This window comes from Salvia hispanica, unplaced genomic scaffold (genome assembly GCF_023119035.1).
Source record: "Salvia hispanica cultivar TCC Black 2014 unplaced genomic scaffold, UniMelb_Shisp_WGS_1.0 HiC_scaffold_975, whole genome shotgun sequence".
Taxonomy (NCBI): Eukaryota; Viridiplantae; Streptophyta; class Magnoliopsida; order Lamiales; family Lamiaceae; genus Salvia; species Salvia hispanica.
Genome location: NW_025952771.1, coordinates 32,058 through 56,520, shown reverse-complemented (window position 1 = coordinate 56,520; position 24,463 = coordinate 32,058). Strand labels below are relative to the sequence as shown.

General features: G+C 33.7%; 1 pseudogene; it reads left to right on the top strand.

Annotated features, from left to right (window-relative positions):
• Positions 1-3,335: 3,335 nt before the first annotated feature.
• Positions 3,336-13,272, top strand: LOC125200455 (annotated as a pseudogene).
• Positions 13,273-24,463: the final 11,191 nt, after the last annotated feature.

Genomic DNA, 24,463 nt, shown 5'->3' with positions numbered 1-24,463 from the left:
CATATCTTATGTGCGCTTCTTATGTGAGCATCACTCTCGTTTGACGCTCGTTTAACGTTGTTCGTTTTGATTTATATATTTAGTTTGATTCTAATATAATGTCATAAGTAAAAAACAATGGGTGATAATAAATCACTAGTTGAATTTTAAAATATCACGAGCATGTTAACAAATCATTTAATCAAATCATTAATTGATCTATCTATTTTGCAACATTAGATCTAAATAATGACTAAAATGTCATGAATATTTTTTTCTTACAAACCAAATAGTTGGATGACAAGTATTTAGTTTACAACATTAAAAATCTCAAGCACATAAAAAAATTATTTAATCAAACATTAATGTCATAGAATTACTTTTACAGACAAAATAGTTAAATAAGAACAATTAGATGCTTGATTTATTTATTTTCTGTCATAATGTAATCTAAGTAAATTAAAAAAATTTATTTAATCTAACAATAATTCAATATAATTTCTCTAATAAGTCAAAAGGTTGGAAGAAAATAAATCACTAATCGAACAATATTAAATCCTAAACACATTAACAAATAATTTGATCAAATCGCTAATTGATCTATCTATATTGCAACGTTAGATTTCAATCAAGACTAATGTCATTAGTATTGCTTTAACAAACCAAATAGATGGATGAGATGATTGACAAATTAATTAATTTATTTTGTAATATTAAATCTCAAAGCACATTAAAAATTATTTAATCTAACACTAATATCATAGGATTTCACTGACAAAATCAAGTGATGATTATGATTTAAAAATATATATTTATTCAAACAATAATTTCATTAGAATTTCTCTATTAAATCAAAACTCAAAATGTTAGATTAATGAATTTGTAATACATTTTAGCTATCATTTATAGATCAATGAGAATGACAGATTGAAACGCAAATAATGTTGTATGTCATTTAATCAATCTTTTTTTTCTTTTTTCCATAAGCATAATTATATTATTTTACATATTCTTGTATATATAATATGTTTCATTTTTTATTACACTATATGTTTTATATTTATACTTAATATTTTATCACACTAGATATTATATTTATGTAAAAAAATAAACAAAAATAAACAAAAACATAAAAATATAGTATATAATACTCCATATGATATGATAATTATATGGGTAAGCCTTTCAGTTTATAAATTCTTGTATATAACTATGATTTTTTATTATAATATTTTTTATATTTATATTTAATATTTTGATCACATTAGATATCATGTTTATATAAAAAATAAAAATATTAAACAAAAACACAAATATATATAGTACATAATATGATATGATAATTAAAATTTATAAGCATTTCAGTTTATGAATCCAACTAAATTTTAAAGTATTTGAATTTTTAAATAAAAATATAATACAGTATTACATAATAAATACTTATTAAACATGGAAAAGAGAAAAGTTAATTCAGTGCGCATATTAAATAAATATGCAAAACATATAGATTTAAAAAAAATTCATGTTATACATAAAAAATACGTCAGATAACAATACTATGTTTATAGAAAAAAAAAAAAACATAAATAATGCAACATGAACCGAACACGAATGTAAAGAAGTATTAAATCTACATGTGATTAAATAAAATTACCCTAGATTTACCCTACGGGTCATAGGCCCTATACTAAATAAAAATATTTATCACAAATACATAATTAATCGGGTTTAATCGGGTATTAGTCGGGTACCCTAATACGGGTTTCGGGTACCCTAAACCCGAAAAATCCTAACATTAACTACCCAAACCCATACCCGAACCCATAATTTCGGGTTTCGGGTACCCAAAACCCGTCGGGTATTGGGACTGGGTCGGGAATACCCGAAACCCGCGGATTAAATTTTCAGGCCTAAAAGCAAGTTTAGTAAAAGATTTGGCTAAAATATTTTCTGTATAGTATCATCCCATTTTGGTTGTGTTTCTTTTGTAAAACAACAAATTGAATCCTTGAATATAGCTAGGTGGATATGGAAGTTTGTGAGGTAACCAAGGAAATAGCAAAATGGGAGAGGGAAAAACTGAAAAACAGGCGCCATTTTGGGTGGAGAAAATAATAAGAGGCGGCAGTTTTAATCAAGGGTAGAAAAGTAAATTTAATTTTTATTGAACCGAAAATTTATGAATAAACCGGTTTTTTTTCTATTGAACCGGATTATGGTTGTACATAATGTGGTTGTCTAGCTTTTCCCATTCTAAAATACCTAACATCAGACAAAATTAATAAGATACCACATCAAGTTAATCAATATGCTTCACCGTCCAATAAAAGCGTGCCACCTGCGGAGCGCGTGGTGCGCCAACTCTCTCTCTCAACACCGGCTCGTCGTTGTCTTGGGAAGACGAGACGAGATGGAGACGCTGGTGAGTTATATTGTGGATACCCTAACAACAAAAGTCTCACCTCCAAATATTTACTCCTACTTAGATACTCCATTTTTCTATCTCTCTGCAACACCAAATTCGCTCTCGTCCACGATCGCACCATCATTTGTCTGCCTTATTCTGCCGCTAGAGTTTGAGTGAAGATTTCATATATGATTCATAACATTTTATCAATAAAATATTTAAGGAAAGTGAAGAAAATTTATGAGCTGAGTAGCTAGCCTTAATTACTAGGATTAGATAGAGTAGTAGGTAGTTGTAGGATATTATGAAATTACTATGGGGCATTTTTGGTTGCTTAATTAAGAAAACAGAAGATTATTTTTTTCATTTGAGTAATGATACTGAATTTCTGTGCGTACTTGATTAGTTTGGAAGTATTTTTCGAATATAAATTAATCATTAGTACACAAGGAAATACATAATTGATGGATTTGTATCAAATGATTAAGGATATTTTACAAATTATCATTAGTACCCAAGGAATACAAATCCAATTGGGATCATCTATATCATTTTCCACTCCATCTTATATTACATAAACATACTCAGATGATATAGGTGATCCTTAATGATACAAATCCATCAATTTTGATTACGAGAATAAGAAATTCAATAATGACATGTTTGATAGGGATGATAACTTATTTAGGGATGAAAATTCATAAATAAAAATAATATTTTTGTTCATGAATTTCCATCCCTAGTTTATCTTCTTGATATGATCATCATTTAATAACTAGAGTCATTGTTCTGGTAAAATCTTTTACGCAAAGTACCGCTAAAAGTCTCGAAAAAAGCATATAATAAATCAGAATTAAAGTATTAGGTCAATAATGAATCTTTTATATACTCCAGTCTCGGAAAAATGCTAAACACTCGGTTGATATCCAGTGGATGATTAGAAGCCAGAATCTATCACAGAAATGGGCGATAAAACGACTTTGACAAATTATGAGCTTATTCCCACGCGCCAATGATCGCGTGAACTTGCTGATTCCCCGTTCCAAAACTGCTGTAGATATCTATCTGTAAAGCTTCCAGCAGAGTCTCCCACATCTCGAACGTGGCCGGCTCTCTCCCTCTCTCTCCACTCCCACACATTGCCAGCTCACTGATTTGTGCTTCTGCTGCACTACACATGCATAGAACTACTCGTATTTGTTTATGGATGGCTCCGTAGATCTAGATCATCCTCGCACTTCGCCGCCGCCGATGGAACCCCCTGGAGGAGAAGCCACCTCTTCTTCCAGCTCCACTCACCTCTCCGTTAAGTTCGCCAATGATGTCGCTACCGCTTCTCCCCCTTCCAACGGTCGCAGCAACTCTTCAGGTGAAGCTAGGGCTAGAATAGTGGAATTTTAATTAGAATCAGATGTTTTCGATGATTTGCTTTTGTTAATTATGATCAGTAATTGTGTTTGTTTGAGCTATGCTTGTTGGATCGTTTATTAAATTTGCTGAATTGGCAGGGGGTGGAGAGGCGGTTTTCACTAGAGTGAATACTACGCCTGCAAAAATTTTGAATTGCGGGGAACTGGAGTCTCCTTCGGTGTTGGAACGGTCAAAAACTGATGGGCAAAGGCTTTACAATATACTCCCTGAAGAGGCTGCTCGGATTTATGACAACCAAATTTCTGTTCAGGAGAAGGTCAACATTCTTTCTAAATGGTCCATTAAGTCAGTAACTCTATCATATTGATCAGTAGACAGTGTTGCATGTTTAATGCTTTATAAAAATAAAAATATTAATCGCAGCACTTGAGACGAGTAGGTTCAGTTTTGAAAGCACTCTTTAGTGGTAAGCTAGTATAGATTCTGTTATTCTATGGGACTTTAGATGTCTCATTTATGCAGCAATGTATGTGCGCATGACCAGTTGCTTTATAGATGAGGGAAGGGGTAATAATCTGATTATCGAATACCCCCTCCGTCCCAATAAATATGAGATGTTTGGTTTTTGGCACGGGATTTTATGTAATGTTGTTTTGTGAGTTAATGAAGAGAGAGTAAAGTAAGATTGATGAAAAAGTAGAGATGAAGTTATTTCTACTCTAGGAAACGTTTCATTTTTAATGGGACAAGCATAAAAGGAAACGGTTTCAGTTCTAATGGGACAGAGGGAGTACTTCGTGTGTTGTTATGCTAACTACATGGAGTACCTTTTTGGATGGCTATTCCTAGCCTAAATTCTATTCTTTAGAGGGTGGAGATTGATCAACAACAAGTTTTATGATTTGGCTAAGTTGCAAGCACTAGGTGAAGCGTATGATATTGTAGTCTATATGAAGCAATATTTGTTGGAAACTTTCGCTTAGAGAGTTAGCTTACTTGCTTCATTCAAAGCTACCTGTGGATTTCTTGGTACTTCATTTTGCTTTGAATATTGCCAAGGCTTGCAAGGCTAAAATTAGTTTCAGCTTTTTTTAAACAGTAAACTACATACTATTAAAACACTTGTTCTTGTTCATGCTGATAATTAAACTTTTGGAGATATTTTATGTGTTTTTTATTTTTTCTATTTTTACATCCCTTCAGTTCTGGTGGAATTACATATTGGGGAATTCGACACCATATCAGTTACATGCCTTAGAATTTTCTTTTGATTATTAAAAAAACTGCAACCAAAACTCATACATAGAATTTGCCTTGGGAGTATATTAAATATTTTAAGTACTGCAGCTCAGCTTGTTGAACAGAATAGCTACTGTTAAACATGACGGAACTGTAGAGTTTGAAGTCCCAGTAGATGTTGAACCTCAAATTCTTGGAATTGACACTGAAAGTGTGTACAATGAAGCGGATGAAGAGCCTATTGATGCTACAGAGCTGCAATATATTCCTCCGTTGCAAATTGTAATGCTTATTGTTGGAACTCGTGGGGATGTACAGCCATTTGTTGCCATTGAAAGCGACTACAGGTATACGAGTAGTTTAAAATAAAGATCATATTATATAGTTGAAGGCAAAGTGAAGGAGAAAGATTGATTAAAACATAAATTACTATAAATGGTGAAATGCCCAACGCCCAAACTCAAGTTCTATATGCAGTTGTTGATGAAGATACTTGGGTGCAGGATTATAGCCATCGTGTTAGATTAGCTACTCATTCCAATTTCAAAGAGTTTGTCTTGTCTTCTGGGCTGGAATTCTATCCTCTTGGTGGTGATCCTAAAGTTCTTGCAGGATGTAAGTTCCTAACAACATTCTTTTATCGGCTCTAGTTCTGAGGAAGAGTGTCTCTCATAATTTTGATTTTTGGTTCCCTCCTTTCATGGTAATTTTTTCAACAGATATGACTATCAATTCGGTGTTGTGTCTGTGTATACCATTTTTTGTTATGGTTCCAAGCCACTTGGGGTTTATATTTATATTATTCCTTAAATATGTGCAAATAGCGGAAAATAGCTATACAAGTGAATTATGACCTATATTCGGTTTCAGCATGACTCTTCGCTGCAATTGTTGAGTCTGAATGTCTTTTAATGGCAGCTGACCAGTTTACACCTTAAAAGTGTACTGATAAATTTATTATTTTCTTCTATAGACATGGTTAAAAACAAAGGGTTTTACCGTCTGGGCCTTCTGAAATACCTGTACAAAGAAATCAAATGAAGGAGATAATTTTCTCTCTACTTCCAGCATGCAAAGAGCCCGACCTTGATTCTGGGATTCCTTTCAAAGCAGAAGCAATTATTGCTAATCCTCCAGCATATGGTTAGACTACATAACATTTGCTTTCTCTTTTGTTTCTCTTCTAACTAGCTGTCCTTATTTTTTATTGATTGATTACTTAGTGTGTATATTTATGAGATGTATGAGGACAACTTTATGGAGTTTAGCTTTATCATTGGGCTCACCTTTTGGCTTGTAGTCATAGATTTATAGGAGACACAAAGATGAAAATCGAAGTTGCAAGGGTAGTTTGACTTTTGTTTACCACTTAATATATATTTCCGTGCTGCCATTGCAAGGTTTATTTTCTTATTTACTCATTTCCTTGGGGATGAGAAAACAGTTCCTTAGCTTCTCCACCTAAACAATTTGTTACTTTGAGTTCTTGAATGTTGATAAGACATTGGCTAGGGATTAGTGAGACCACAATAATTCAGGCATCCTGGATTGTATGTGAAAATGGTGTTAGACTAAGCAAATTGGTGGACATGGCTTGTTTTTGGTATGCATAGTAGGTGGTAGTTTTTCTAATGTTTTGAGGTATATAGGATATCTGAAATAAAACAGTATATTTCCAAGCTTATCATAAAGAATTCAAACAACTGCTTCAAAAACAGCTTCAAATACAGGATCAGGAAGTACGGTTTGTGGAACCTCAATATCCACAGGCTAATTAGCTGTGCTTCACTTGACTTCTCTCTCTTCCAATTAAGTTCATGAGCTTTTCTTTCATTTCAATATCCAATCAAGGTCCTTGATGATTTACACATAGTTGCGTATTGATTAACGTTGCATTGGTTGTGCGTATTGAGTGAAAGTCGGAAGCACCGAGTGCATTCAATAATATGGATATTTATGAAATGTATTGAACCATGGATACAAATGGGAATAAATATATAAACTGAAATTGATAAAGAAACGAAAGGGACGAACCGTAATCAAGAAAGGAATGCCTAACCCTAATGGCTCTTGCCGAACAAACTAATTGGTCCCTCTTGATCATTATCCCTCTTGATCATCCATCTATATATATAGATGAATATAGAGTTCTATTTCAATCCAAATCTAAACAAATAAAAAAGTAAATCAAATTCTAACTTACTTGAATAAATAACAAAATAAAGATAACTATTGGAATAAAAAATCAATGAAGATTTATTCAATATCTTGTAAATAGTTGTAATCTTCTCTATATCTTCACTGATATGATGAAGATATTGATTTGATTTATTTCCAAAGTTTAGGGATATAGGATTATTATTATAAATAGCATTTAAGAATTAGATCAGCTTATCTTTTGAGAGATCACTAATCTGGACGGTTGTAGACCGTGGCCTCTGCTGGAGGATTGGCCTCCTTCGGGGAGGATTATTTTCTTGTAGTTCTTTCTGTTCGAATAATTCCATTCAGTTCTTTCCAGTTTCTGTTCATGTCTTTCAATCTTAGAGGTTCTTTCTAGTTTATGTTCTTGTTCGTTGGTCTCAGCCTTTACTATGTATCATATTATTTTTGTTAAATTGTTACATTACATGTTTGCATTCTTTCTTCTCCACGTTCCATACATTACATGCTCTATGAACTTGTGATACATTCTAAATTGCTGGTCAATAACCAAACAAAACACCTGCCTGCTTTGACCTTCTGTGATGGCATTTTTCAAGTAATGAGAGTGATGTGCTGGTATTGTAGGTGTTTTTTAAGTTATGTTTTGGGTCACAATCAAATGTGGTGTTTATCATCATCCTTAGTCATAAATATGAACCTACTTATCTTTAATTATATACAGGTCATATACATGTTGCAGAGGCTTTGAAGATACCAATTCATATATTTTTTACAATGCCGTGACGTAAGTCTTCTCTTGGAATTTCTGTTGATGGATATATTTGTTTTTTCTACTGCTGAAAACTAAAAGTTTGACATAAAATTATGACAAACAGGGACGGAACTAGGATCTTTAGAACTGGACAGACGAGATAAAGTTTACATCTTGTAAAACAAATTTTCACAAGGGAGATTACATTTATATATATGTAAAGCGGAGACTGAGATAAATATAAAATACATCATACTAAAATATAATAAAATAAATATACCCTGGGGCTTGGCTCCCCTGATGACAAATACATTCATCTTGTCTAAATGATAGTTTTTTTCTGCCAGGCCGACCAGTGAATTCCCCCATCCTTTATCTCGTGTTAAGCAGTCAGCTGGATATAGAGTGAGTGATTCCTTTGTTTTCTTCTTACTGCATTTTATACTCCCTCCGTCCATGAAAAATAGTCCCATTTTGCCATTTTGGGATGTCCTCAAAAAATAGTCCCATTTCTAAAACTGGAAAGTTTATAATATCTCACACTTACCCACTTTTTCTCTTCTCTACCATACTTTACTTACTTTTTCTCCATATCTCTTACTTTATCTACTTTTTCTCCTTCTTCTTACTTTACCAATTTCTCATTAAAACTCATGCTATACACAAACGGGACTATTTTTGTGATGGAGGAAATACTTGTTTAAGAATGTTGTGATTGTGCTTTATGTTTAATTATTTTTAATGAGTGTTTTTGCAGTTATCTTATCAGATAGTTGACTCCTTGATCTGGCTAGGAATAAGAGATATGATAAATGATGTTAGGAAAAAAAAAACTCAAGCTACGCCCAGTAACATACTTGAGTGGATCACAGGGCTCTGAATCTGATATTCCACATGGATATATCTGGAGTCCTCATCTTGTTCCTAAACCAAAAGGTTTCATCTCTGAATCATCTACATTAATAACTTATTTAGCTCCTTTTTAAGTGACTCCATTCATATCTAAACTAGAAGTTCCAAACTTGTAATCTTCTTCTTAATTTTCTTCTTTTGCAGCATATGAATTCTGTTTAACTGTAAAAGACGCTTCCGTAGCATGTCTGCATTAGAGTTGCTAATTCCTGGCAATATTATTTGGCAGATTGGGGACCAAAGATTGATGTTGTTGGATTTTGCTTTCTTGATCTTGCGACAAATTACGAGCCACCCGAGCCTCTTTTAAACTGGCTTAAAGCTGGTCCAAAGCCTATATATATTGGTTTTGGCAGTCTGGTGAGTATCCAATTTCCAGCCCCTCAAACTCTCATTTATTGATTTTTTTATAATTGTTTTCTTTTCATTTTATAGTACGTAAATGATCGATACACATTTCTCTTTCTTAGATTTTAGTTTTTAAGAAGTGATTTGTTGTATTATTTGTATATTGCTCTCATGATATGTTAGAGCTATTATAATTGTGGTTTACACGCAATTAGTTTATTGTTGATCATTTCCAGTGTTTCATTTTATTTATTTAAAAAAATCCTTCCACTTTTTGAAAATCAATTAAGCAAAAATTCAGATCTTAATGGAATGGATTTTATGGACAGCCAATTACGGAAGATAATATAAAATCATGATAAATAGTCTTTTCTCAGGTAGTGCAAATGTATTCTGAATGCACACCTAGAATTTCATGTCCTAAAAGGAGTAATGGATTCTGCTCAGACTCAGAAGAAAGATTTCTTTTTCTCTGTCTCCACCATGAAAAATGCTTCTCTTTTATTAAAGTTTCGACACTTAGCTCTTGTAAAGGTTTTTATGTTTTGCAACATCCCTTTATTCTTGAGAATAATAAGGATGTCAAATTCAACCTTTCTTTTCAATAATTTCAGCCCGTTCAAGAACCAGAGAAAATGACAAAAATAATTGTTGAAGCTTTAGAAACAACTCAGCAAAGGGGCATAATTAACAAAGGCTGGGGCGGCCTTGGTGACTGTGAGTTTCCTTCTATGATCTTATTGGCTAACTCTACTTGATATTAGTTGTATATATTTCTAAGCTCGTTTAGAATATAACAAATGATCGCAGTGGCAGAAGGGAAGGACTTTGTATACTTGTTGGATAATGTTCCTCATGACTGGCTTTTCTTGCAATGTTCTGCTGTGGTTAGTTATTCTTTTCTCTTTGATCGCTTGACACTTGATTATGTGTGGTCGGCTACATTCTTTATTCGAACAGTTGTATTTGTAACCGGGAACATTTTTTATATTTATTTTAACTAACTAATAACCTAAGCCCAACCGTTTGTAACCAACCAATTGAGGAATCAATATAAAATACTCCCTTTGTCCTAAGAAAATAGTCTCATTTGTGGATGACATGAGTTTTAAGGAAAATCGGTAAAATATGAGAGAAATAGAGGGAGGGAGAAAGTGGGTACACTAGGAGAGAAAGAGAGAAACGTGTTCGAGAAAGTTCCCATTAATAGAAATGGTACCCTCTCCGTTCCGTCCCATAATAGATGTCATACTAATTTTGGTCGTTTTAGTTCCAGAGTATGGGGTTTGCTGTCTGCTACCAGCACTCATGGAAGACAGTTGCCCCAAATTGAATAAAAATAATTATAAGCATATTGGGTCCAAGTGGTATGCAACCTGCTGCCTCTAAGATTGCCCATTGATGCATAATTAATGAACTTGATTTTCCTTTCTTTCCTTCTATGATTTAGGTTTCTAAAGTTTTAAGTTATTTTGGTATTTATTTGTTTTATTTGTTAATTACATTAAGAAGATGAAAAGATATTGACAATATTAATTGGCTTTGATATTCTTTCTTTCTACCAATTAGAGTTTTCTTTTAGTTTATTTCCTTTAACTTCTTTTTTTCCCTTATGTTTATGATTTCCTATGCGTATATTAAGGCCTCATTGTTGGACTACAAAGACTTATCAACGGTTCCTTTCCTTATACCCATTGTAGCATCATTCATCCACCTTGTATCAGTTCCACTCTTATCCAGTTTTTCACCTTTATCATTTGGTATCAAGAGTGTACTCAAGAGTCAAGACTCAAGAGAAATAGAATTCATAATTTATTAATCTTCGAAGGTGTATCTTTGTAGTTCAACAATAAGACCTTTATATAGGCAAAGGAAACCATAGAAATCCTAAACATAAAGAAAAATAAAACTTAAAAGGAAATAAATTGAAAGGAAACCCTTATTGGCAAAAGGAAATTATATCAAAGCCAATTAATATTGGTCAATAGTTCATCTACTTATTCCAATTAACTAATAAAGCAAATAAATGCCAAAATAACTAAACTTTAGGAAACCCTAATGCATAGAAGGAAAGGAAAATCAATCTTATTAATTATGTCAACTCCAGCTTTCCGATTAGTGACAGAATGCAGATTCTATAGATGAATATCAAAGTAGATGAGAAAAGGGGATGATAGAAGAGAAATGGCAGAATCAACTGCAAGAAACACGCTTTATTTGGATGTTAATGGCTAGTTAATTGATTTTCTGGCATTTAGATTTTGTCAACTGTTCTCAGCTCCCTTAAAATTAAATCTATCACACTGACCATGATTTATCTTTGATTACAAAATTGTCATCCAGTGTAGTTGAGATACGAGGTGTGGCTGGCATTGGCCCAAGTCAAGTGGCTGCCAAAGAATATGCACTTTGAGTTCGGCACGAGTTTTAATGTAAAATTGGTAAAGTAAGAGAGAGGTGAAGAGAACAAGTAATTAAAGTATTGTTAGTGGAGAATGAGTCCCACCTCATTAGAGAGAAAAAACTTTCTCAATTAGAAAGTGCACATTCTTGTGGGACAGACTAAAAAGGAAAGAGTGCATATTCTTTACATGAGTGACCAAGGACAGTCGGAATCTCAGATTAATTAATGATATGCAGAAAGTTCACCCCTCTTATATTTAAAATGACAAGTAAAAATCTCAAATCAATTGCTGATCAGTTTGTATGGGTACAGTGTTGTTAGGCGCCAGGAAAATTTGTTAAAGTTCTGGGGCACGGAACGACAAGCACGCCCCAACAAATCAGGGTGCAGTAACTGTTCATCTATAGAAAAATACATGGACACCTGTTCAGATAGCATGATTAAGAGATTGATCCAAGAAAAAATTTCATACATGTATTTTAAATTATTACTACAGTTGTTTGCTAATCATATTTACACAGTGCCACGATTACTCAAATCTTCACCTTTGGGCTATAAACTTTGTTTCAATTTGTAATAGGTGCATCATGGGGGAGCCGGTACAACTGCTGCTGGCCTTAAAGCTGCGGTAACTTTTTAACTCGTGACTGGTACTCACATCTGTGCAACTTAGTCATTAACAACTTGGTTTATTTGTTTGATGTTACCGATGCAGTGTCCAACAACAATCATCCCTTTCTTTGGTGACCAGCCTTTCTGGGAGAGAGAGTCCATGCCAGAGGTGTAGGTCCTCCACCGATCCCGGTCGATGAGTTTTCACTTAAAAAGTTGGTTGATGCAATCAACTTTATGTTAGATCCGAAGGTATTTTTTGGTTTCTAATATTTTTATTTACTTCCTAATCAGCTTACTCAAAAGTGCCAGTAAGAAATCTTTTCAATAAAATGTAGCATATCATGAATCAAATGCAGCAAGAAGTCTTTTTAATTTTTTTGGTTTGTTAAATTAGTAAATGTGATTAAACCCACTATTTACTGCCTGGTAGGGTGGCACACTAACTAACCACTGATGCGATTGTTTATGTTGGGTTATATATGTTTATAGGTGTTTATGCTTTCTCATCTAAAAGAAACTCTTCAAGAAATGTTTATCGGCTCAATTTTCTGAAATCTAAAATTTTGGCTTTGACTAAAGCCCCAGAATCCCATCCCAAATCCACACCTTTATTTTCCTCTGTTTCACTTTCATTGCTATGGAGGCATAACTGAGAACTTGTGTGAGTTAACTTCAGCAAACGATACTACTGTTTTAATAAACACAGGATATGATTTGTTTAGCTAGATTTTCAAATAGGTTTAACTTATTGCAGGTCAAGGAACAGGCAATTGAACTTGCAAAAGCCATGCAAAATGAAGATGGGGTTAGCGGAGCTGTAAATGCATTTCTCAAACATCTATGTAGGAATCTCGAGCCTGACCACAGATCTGCAAAATCAAGCTTATTCTCAGTTCGTTCATGCTTTGGTTGTTCGTAGGTTTGGGTGGATGAGGTATTTACTATTCCCTCATATGTTGATCCCTCTGTTAACTATTATTATTTGATCTTGATTCTTTTCACCCTTTCGCCACAATATTGCATCGCTGTTGTTGTATCAAAGTGTTTTGTCTTGGCAATAAGAAGAGTCAGTTATATCCTCTTTGAGTCTGTCAAAGTATCTTACATCTTCTTGCTATTATATTTGCTAGTTTTGCTGTGTGAATCAATAAATATGGCTCAATCGCCTGGGATTCTAATGAAAGCCAAATTGCGTTCAAACTGATTATTGCATTTATTCGAATTCCCAGTCTTTGGTAATATCAGAAAAAACTAAGATAAAATAATTGGTGCAAGATGCATATCAGCATGTTGATGAACTGATTAATTCTTGAAATGATCCAGTGCCAGAGTATATATTTGGATTCTGGATTTATCGCATTGAGAATGTAAACCAAAAATAGAGCCAAATGTATCTTTTGTGCTGCATTGGACTTTCACTTTTCTTAGTTTAGTTTTGGAAGCACTGTTGTTAGTTTATTTGAGCAAGTATACTTGTATTAGTTTATAACTGAGACTAGTAATTGGAAGCCATTTAATGATATTCCATTGACAAAGCAAGGCTCAACAAATCTATCGATTGAAATGATAAATAGTTCAAGTTGTTAATATGCTTCGACAAATGGATCAAATGTCAGAATCACTTGTTCTGTAGGAGTATAGGTCTTAGAAATGTGAATAGAGACACAGCTGGGTGGTGTGTATCCAGGTCTCAATTTCCTCTTTTTATGGCTTTCATTCATCCATCCCATCCATTGTTGAGCGACTAATTTGGCTGCTTATGGTTATATTTGAGTGGTTAGTTTTGAGTTATTCTCAAATGGATATTTCCGAGTTTCTCATTTGTTACAGTGTCATGGTTTGTGTCGAGATATTAATCGATCCCATAGATTGACACCGTTCTTATACCATGGTAAATTATGTTCCATCCGTCTCATTCAGTATAATGAAAATATGTAAATAGACCTCTGTCCCAAGGAGCATCATTGAATCTTTGGACCATTGTCTACCTTACCCTTCAAAGTACCTACAAATCAATAAGTAAAATAGTCACTGCTTTTGTCGACCTTTGGTCTAATAATCAAAATAAATATGTAAATAAAAACTATTCCTCATTCCGTCAATTGAATGGCATTTCTTTTTGTTTATTCCGTCGTGATGGTTTCTGATTTTGGAAATTATCTCTACTCCTCTCTTCTCATTAAAATATTGAGGAACATTTTTTATGGTCACGAATTTTGTCGAAATATCATTTTAGGTCGTGAACTTTGAAAATACAATTTGAGTCAATCAATATGGGTTAATATCATTTGAAGTACTTTTTTACTATTTTCAAATTTTTTTGGATGAAAATAACTCAATATCTTAAGGGTATATATTTTAATAAACTTATCATATACTCATATTCTTTATAAAAATCTCTACTATATATTTTTGATGAATTTTCTAAATATAATTTGACCTTCAATATTATCACTTAATTTTGTGATATGCAAGAAAAGATTCTTATTCAATTTTTTATTATTAAAGAAAAATTCTTTATTCAATTTTAATATTCTTTAATATAAAAAATTGAAGAAGCAATTTACTTGCATGTCACAAAATAAGTGATAATATTGAAGTCAAATTATATTTAAAAAAATGCGAAAAATATATTGTAAAGATATTTATAAAAAAATGCGAGTATATAATAAGTTTATTAAAAATATATACCTTTTAAGGTATTGACTATTGAGGATATTTTTAATAAACTTATCATATACTCATATTTTTTATAAATATCTTTATTATATATTATTGATGAATTTTCTAAATATAATTTGACCTTCAATATTATCACTTAATTTTGTGACATGAAGAAAAGATTCTTATTCAATTTTTTATTATTAAAAAAAAATTCTTTATTCAATTTTATAATTCTTTAATATAAAAAATTGAATAAGCAATTTTACTTGCATCATAAAATTAAGTGATAATATTGAAGGTCAATATCTAGAAAATTCATCAATATATTGTAAAGATATTTATAAATAATATGAGTATATGTAATTTATTAAAAGATATACCCTTTAAGGTATTGACTATTGAGTGTATTTTCAGTCCAGAAAAACTTGGAAATAGTAAAAAATCTTATGATATTAACCAATAGTTGATGGACCTCAAATGATATTTTCAAAGTTCGAGCCTAAAATGATCTTTGCAAAGTTTGTGAATGCAAAAAGATGTTCTCTCTAAAATATTTAACTACCTTTTTCTTTCTACTTTTGCATAACAAAACACCTAAAATCAGTCTGCTCAGAATTGAGTCATCTTGAGTGGACGAATGAGTATATCAGTAACTATAATGATTTACAATCCCACTAATTGCTTTGTTGTATCATTTCCTCTCCCATGTATTACAAAATATAAAACCAGATAACCATATCCGTACTGATTACACTAACTTTGTTCTTTATTTTGAAATATAATTTGCTATACTTGGTGTGGAATACTGGCCCTTATCTATAATTGGCCTCAGCTATTTTTTTGTCATTGGTCTAATATATATGTAAAAGGCCCAATTTATCTAGTTGGCCCATTCTCAACTAACTGGGAGTATTCCGATGGTTGCATGTCGGTGCTCCCACCAGGATCGCCACTTCTGGCCGTTGGATTCAAGATGTGTTTCTTGTGAGAGCCATTTAGTCTCTTTTTTACTTTGAGCCATTCATTCAGTTCTAGACTTCTTCTTGGTGTGATTGGGGCTTCCTCTGACCTCCTAAATTTCTCTTTTTTCGCTCTTTTTGTTCTTCGTCTTGGTTTCTTCCCCGGGGTCCATTCTTCCTTTTGCTCTCTTTGTTCTTCGTTTTGGTCTTCCCCCGGGTCCATTCTTCCTTTGGAACATGAACGTCGATATCTCTAGCAAAGGAACCTTTTAGGTTCCCCCAGTCACCCTGATTAAATTTTTTCGTTAATCTGGAAATGGGGAGATCTTGCTTTTTTTTGTGAGACGAGAGTCGTTGTGTTCTTGAGTGTCAAGACTATTGTCAATTTTTGGAAAACCGAAAACCCCGACTAATCCCAGAAATTTAAATGGGTTTGGGTCAAAGCTTATTGGGTTAATCCGGGCGGCGACATGTTAAGGAACGCTTTGGTTTTTATTAAAAATAATATTATTAATTTTTAGTGTTTTAAAAATTATTTTTTTTTGTTAAATTTCTACCTATGAATCTTTTGATGTTAATGTTATGATCACATTGTGTAACGGTTTTTAATTTTTTAATTAGACTCTTTGATCGATTCACGGTTTTGTAAATTTTTTTAAACCCAATACGGTTGTTAGGGTTTCCCGTCTTTTAATCGTGTTGTTATAGGTTGTCATGTACGTGTTGTTCTGTTCGTGTTGCCCCTATGGTTTGTGTTAATGGGTTTGTTGGTGGGTTTGGGGAAAGGGGGCGTGTTGTGTTGGTTTTTGTGGTTTTCTTAAGTCTTTTCTGTTTCCCCTTTGGGCTTCAAGTAACGATTTGGGCTTTTTTTCGTTTGGTCAAGTGGTGGTGGTTGTGTATTCAAAACCGGTTTGGGGGGCGAAAAATTTGGGGGTTGTGTTCGTACCTAGCTTGGGGAGGTTTCTCGTTTGTTAGAGTTAAATGGGCGGGGCGGCCCCCCCCGGGGCCCCGGGTTGGGCGGGGGCCCCCCCCTGAAATGAAACGGGGTCACCCAGTAGATGTTTTGCTCCAATGGGCCTTTTTTCAAACCCGGGGCCGGCCCAGCCCCGGCCCGAGGCCGGGCCCGGGCCCCCCCGGCCCGAACTAATTTTTTGCTTGGTTTTATACTCTACTCCATTTTTTGTTCTTTTAATTGTTTTAATTTGGATAACATAATAATATACTAATAACATGTCCCTATCTCTATTTATTAATAACATTATGCATAAATATTCAATTAATCAATTATTACTCAACTTAAAAACAAAAATTATACTAATAAATTTGATTTTTTTATATTTATAGAGTAGTATTGACTATTTTTTTTTAAAAATAAAGGGTCTAAATGATTTGGTATAATTATTTTGATATGCATAATTATGGAGTTAATTTTAATAATTTATTTTCATATATAGTCCTAATTATAGTGAATAGTGATGACTACTTATCTATTTTACTATTTATATGCAAATTGTAATATGCATTAATGTGTATGCCTTCATTTAGTAGTATTGGATTTCTATGCACTGACTATATGTGTATAAACAATGAAAGGTGGATATTATTTCATGCATATTTATTCATTTCTATTAACCTGTTGTTAGATGCATGATTATTTTATATTTTTATATTTTTCATAAATTTTTATTAATGATATTATGCAAAAATAATCAATTAATTAATTACTCAGCCCTAAACTAAAACTTATAACAAGTTTGATTTTATTTGATTTGCATAATTCAATGGTTAATTGATTTGCATAATTATAGATAGTATTAGTTTACTTCATATATCTCAATTAAAATAATTTATAATTATAGTGTGTCATGATTCTAATTTTAATGGGATAATGTAACATTTATGTGTGTAATCTATAACATTAATACACAAATTTTGTGGGAATATATTAAATTGTAGCAAAATCTTGATTCCTTATTTTGTGGAAATATATATTTATAAATCATTATACACTATATACTATTCCAATATAGAAAAATTAATATTTATCTAGCACAAAAAAAATTTTTAAAACTTTCCCAAGACCCCCCAAAACCCTTCCCCCGGGCCCATTTTTCCCCAAACCCGGGCCCGGGCCTCGGGGGCCCCCATTATTTATCCCAAAACCCCAAGGCCCCGACCGGGCCCCGGGAAAAACATGGGCCTGGGGCCGGGCGGGGCTAAAAAGCCCTCCTGCCGGGCCCGGGGCCGGGCCGGCTCAGCCCACTTGGCACCTCTTTGGGGGGTTTTGAATGGGCGGGTTTGCAAGAACCATAAACCTGGGTTTTTGAAAATTTGGGGTGTTGGTTACTGGCTTATCTTGTGATTTTCAGAAAGGAGGGTTCAGGGGGGTGGGCCGGGTGAGTTGAGCCACTGCTACGTTCACATATTTGGGCATGCATTTGTTTTTTATTTGTACAATTAGATATTATTGTTTTTTGTTATTTTATAACCATCTATTGAGTGTACATGTGATACTTTAAATTGCTTTGGCTTAGATCGGTAAAGATCAAATGTAGTTAGGGTGACCCCTTTTCTTATATTTGGAGGTTTCTGTTAAAGGTTTTTGGGAAGAGAAAATTTATCATTTTTTAACATGTCTTGGTAAATAGTGAATTTTTGGTTATATAACTCTTACATTTGGGAAATAACAAAAAATTGATTGAGAATTTTTTTAGATAATTCTGTTAACTCAAATGTGACAATTTTCAATTTTAATTTACTCAGATTCCGAAAAAATCTAAAAAGACTCTGATCTTAATATATTTGGAAAGACATGTTTATCATCATCCAAATTCCATCATTTAGAATGTGGGAAAAAGTATAAAAAATGACAACAAAAAAAACCATGTCACTATTTTTTTTGTTTTAAGTCAATTTCTCACCAACTTTTCAGTTGCAATTTTAAAACAACATAAATTCGTTAAGCTATTTAGTATAGAAAGTAAATGATATTGTTTCCTTTTCCTCTCAAGCTATTACACCCATTAATAACTTCACGAAAATATACCACTAGTCTTGTAGCTAAGTGGGTATTTCGTCTCCTATTTGATAAAGCTGGGTTTATTAAGGGAAATTTAATTTTCCACCCCCTTAATTAAATTCCAAAGAAGAAAGAAAAAAAAAAAAGGGCATATCTTTTCAATATAAAAATTGGCATATTAAGCTATGATTTCGCTATCCCTGCATTCCCTAAATATAACATCACCCGTAGTTCCGTTCCCGGGCGATAACATCACAGCATTAAATTTGATCCTTCTAAAAAAAATAAAAAAAATTAAAACATCCAATATTTAATTCAAAGAAAATCAAAAAAAATAGTTAAAAACTATGTACACATCAAACCTTTTTCTTCCCCAATCTTAAGTAGTAGTAGTATGAATTAATAAACTAAAATTTTTCCGCCCCATAAAAATATTGACCTTTTTAATCCAACTTTCCAATGAAAATATGGATAGTTGTTCCCATCGATTTACCATATATAGGTTTTGATCTAAAAAACAAATTTAAATACAAACCTAACACAAATAACGTAGGTTTTTTTTAAATTATAAGGTTTATTTTTAGGTCATGCTAACAAAGCATGACCAAAAATGATCTTAACATGACAAAAACCCCAATTTTATAATATGACCAAAAACTCGTTTAACTATGCCCTTTCCCCGTTTTTTTGGTTAATTATTGACCATTAGATCATCTAACCCCAGGGTCAAGTTTTGGGGCCCCATTTTTGTTTTAAAAGGCCAAAACTTGTTTTGATCACGTTCCTTTTTATATATAGGGGGGGTGTTAAAATGACAACATTTTTATTGTAACACCATACCACCATTTTGGGGCCCTCGATTTAAAAACGTGGGGCTTTCATCCCCCACGTGTAAAAACCTGGGGGGGTAAAAAAGGAAATTTCTAATTTTACGTTACCGACATTGGCTCATTAATATTGTAGTTTTTACCCCAACAATATTGCCTTTTCCACGATCGCAATATCTAATACAAAGAGACCCAAAAACCCCTGTTTTTTTACGAAAATTAACCTTTGGCGTCCAGTTCCCGGGTCTAACGGGCTATATTGGTGGTATGGTGTTATCCCATTCATGGTGGCACCCTAGTGTGCACCCCTTTTATATATATATAGGAACGTGATCAAATGAAAAATTTAAAACCGAAAAACTCAAAAATATGATCCCCAACCCTTAAAAAAAGTCAAAAAGATAACAAAAAAACATCAAATAGGAAAAAGTCAAAAGAATTTTAAAGAATAAAAGATTAGGGTTTTTTAATTTATTGATATGTGTTGGCATTAAAATCTTGAAATTTTACAATTTTTGATATTTTATTGAAACCTTTTTGAAAGGGGTTTTTAAGTTTTTTAGGGAAATATATTAGTTTGCATTCTATCACCGTGACAAACCCCCTTAAAATGACACCCTGACACCGCTTTTACAACAATATTATAAATTTTCAAACAAAATTACAAACACTACACATAGATTTTTTGTATAGTGTGTCGAATATTGGGGAAAAAATTTTTGGGTAAAAATCTCCCAAAAAAGGGGTCGCCTTTTTTTCCGATTTTTTTTGGCCAATGGCCTTTTTATTCATCCAAAACCCGTAACTTCAACATTATGTTGGAAAATTTTTCAACATATAGATATAACTTTATCAACATAACATGTATATTTAAATCTTTTAAAAAAAAGATATAATTTTATCAACACAAATCTTTTTGAGAAAGTTTTGTTTTTGTGTTGATAATTTTGATACATAATATTGAGATAGTTCTCGTTCTGATTAGAAGGTTGGTTTTATTTTAACGCGACCTCTATATATATATATATATATGGGTTTGTGTTAAAATGAAAACTCCCCAATAGACCCCGGGTACACCGCTTATACAACAATATTATAAACGCTAACACAAATTAAAACACACACAACAATCTATAGATTGTCGATAGTGTGTCGATATTGTGCTCAAGAAAAATTGCGTATAAAGACCAGACATTGCCGCATTTTTTTTCAGATTTTTTGCCACGTGGCAGCTTATTATTCTTCCAGGGAAAAAAATTATTGTGAAATTTAGTTATTTTAAGGCGTTGGGGGAAACCCTTAAAGCCCATATATATATATATATATCAATTTTTATAACCATGCCACTACTGCCCACTATTACAACTCATTAAACATAATAATGAGATCTCCCCATCCAAGAATTTTGGGTTTAACTATCCTTCTCTTTCTCTCTTACTTTACCAATGCATTAACTTCTATCCCTTTTTTTCAAATGTATGTATTTTTATTGTTAACATTCTATCATCAACTATAAAAAAATCAAATGTAAAAGTTAATAACACACCCCACTTACTTACCGAGCTCTCTAATTAATATTTTCATGTCGATCGAAAAATGCTCATTTGATTTTGACATAGAACATTGTTAATGTATAGATCTGTTAAAATACGACCCCAATGCGTTTGGTTGGGGGAAAAGACGCGAATGAGTTAGGACATCGGGACAAGAGGGTCGCCCGAGGCACGGGTTCATAGGGCGGGGCTGCACGCTCATAAGTGGTGATAATCCCGGTGGGAGTGATGACAACGAATCCTTGAGAAAGAAAACATGGGAGCTTCGCAGGGATCCCGGTGGCAAGCCGGTGTTTAACATTTGAAAGGCGGGGCGATCGCTATCGATCCAAGCCGTGAACGCCTCGATGGGGCTGCGAAGGTGGCTTTCGGCATCACCCGCTCGACACGTGGACGAGTATCCCCACGCGATGGAGATTGTCCACGCTTTTGCCTCTCGTGGCACACCGTTCGCCGGGTGTCCGCGACCCGCCGCGCACGCCTTCAGAGGGTGGTGGGGGCGCCCACTCGGGCCATATTGGGAATAGTGGCTCCACCGTGTCAAGATGGTGCAGCGACTAGTGGCGAATTGGGGTGGGGAAAACAAGAATCCCGAGATATCACCATGCGATCGATCCAATAAAAAAATGTTAGTATCATCAATTAAATAGTCATTCATAATTTATCACTAAATATTTTTTTATAAAAGAATTATGAATTGTTTTTATTTTCGATCTACACGATGAAACATAATTGAAATTACCCCCTTCATCCGTAAAATGTCTCATTCTCGGTTCTATTTATTTTTTCTATTTTAAAGGGGACCAAACAATTCACCTAAATCATTATATTCACTTTTTTTTTAAATCAAACCCCTCCTCAAAGGCCATTTTTTTTTTTTTTTCTCATAAAGAAACAATTTTTTAAAATTTTAGAAAATTTTGATCCCTTAAATTTTGTAGTTATTCCACTAATTTATTTTTTTCATTTTTTTTCATAAAGAAAACAATTTTTAAAAATCTTTTAAAATCAAAATTAGTATATAGCAAAAATGGAGTAATTATATAAGTCCTAGTCGCCATCATATCACCAATTATTTTAAAGATGAAATCCTATAAATTGTTACTCCCTTCGATAGAGTGGAGTTAGTTTGTCATTATAAGAATATTTCTTTTAAAAGAAAAGAAAGACATTTTTTATCACTTATTTTATTCTCTTCATCTCTCCCTTTTTTCTTTTCCTTTTTATTCTTTCTTTTTTACCCCTTTAACACAATTTTTTCTTAATCTTCGGAAAAAGAAATGTTCACTACTTAATAGAATATCATAATAAGAGCGGGAAAACTCAAAAATTTTTTACACGAACATAACACGAATTAACCCTAAATTAAGGGGTTTTCGAGATCATGTCGTGTCCTTTTTTGGGTCATTCCCTTGGACATAAATGTTGGGTTTGTGGTTTCTGTGGGGCGTGTTTTCCGCTAACAATGCGTGTTCGTTTATTCGTTAACACATAATATTTTAAATTATTATTCTTATTAAACATAATATTTTAATATTATTATTCTTATTATTTCATTTTTCAATACTTATTTTCGTGTCACTAAAGGGTTCGTGTCGTGTTGACCCGAAACGGTTCGTGTCGTAACTGGGTTCGTCGTGTTCGTTCGAGGGTAGCGGTCGTGTTCGTGTTCGTGTTTGAGGTTTTCTTAACGGGTCGTGTTCGTGTTTGTTGTTATCGTGTTGCGTTATCGTGTCGCACAAATGACCCGTACACGCACGATTTGCCACCCCTAAGAGCGGGTCATCTAGTGTGAGACAAATTTAATCGACAAACCAGACTTATGTGAACCAAATTTAACTAGCTAGACTGAAACTAAAATATTTTCGACTGACAAGATATTTGGGCTTTAAATTTGAATTAGTTCGATAGAGACCTAAACCCACCCATTAAAAAAAAAGTCCACCCTACAAGATTCACTTAAAGAATACCACCGATTAGTTTTAGTGATGGAATCCTATGACTTTCTATCGAGTACGTCATATTCCAAACATTTAGATATATCACAAGCTTTTAGTATTCCTCCGCACCCATTAATTGTCCACTTTTGTCATTTTCGTTGTCCTCATTAATTGTCATTTTCATTTTTACCATAAATGGTAGTAGTCCCACATTACTAACTTATTTTACTCACATTTTATTATAAAATCAATAAATTAAAGTGATCCATATTCCCCTAACTTTTTAATTCACTTTTCTTTATATTTCTTAAAATCGTATCGAACCAAAGTGAACAATTAATGAGGGACGGAGGAGATTTTGATAAAAACGGATTACCTGATGAAGTCCGTATTCGGGAGAGAGATCAACTCCAAGATCACCAATACACGCGTTAATTATGATGTCAGCGGTAATAAAAAACGGCGCATGTCTTCGAATACAATTGTCCATATCATCAGCCAACGCCTTTGCAAGAGGAAAGCTCAACACAATCCCAGCCCCACCAAACCCTTGATTAAACGAGAACCAAACATTCGACATGTAAACTCCGACGCCGCACCCAAGTAGTAGTGCTTAGTATGATCATATCTCGCAACCACTTCCACCAAATTCTCCACAAAATATCGAATCATCGTCTCCGATCACCACCCACCTCACACTCCCATCGTCTCCGCCCACGTCTCTCACCACCTCCTTTATCCCGTGGACGATCCTCAGCACCATTGGGGCCGCGGCCTTCGCCTCTTTCGACAGCTCGGTGAGGTTGCCCGAAACTTTAAAGGGTGGGGACCGGCCGGCCACGCGGACGAGGTCTCCGTGGGGGCACGTCTAGGACACGTGCCCTCGTGTCTGGTTCGGCCTCCACCACGACTCGATGTAGCTTCTGGGAGCAGCTGCCTTCGGAAGCTAAGATTCCGAAGGCGAGGTGGCTGAGATTTGTGGGAGGAGTTGGTTGAGGGGATTTTTGTGAATGGTGAAAAGGAAATTGGGATTGATTAGGTGATTTGGGAGGGAGATTGTGAATATTAAGTATATGGCTAGGCCTGAAATTATGAGGAGTTTGCAGTGTTTAGCTGCACTGGATTTGTAGGATGAAGCCATTTTCAGGATTGATCAATCAAGAATGATGGTATATACATGTATACTACATTTATATTTATAGGGTATGTTCGGTTTGCAGATTATACTCCCTTTGTCCGTGAAATAATGTCATATTTTACCATTCGTATGTCCGTGATTTAATGTTCATTTACTTTTTCCGTTATAATT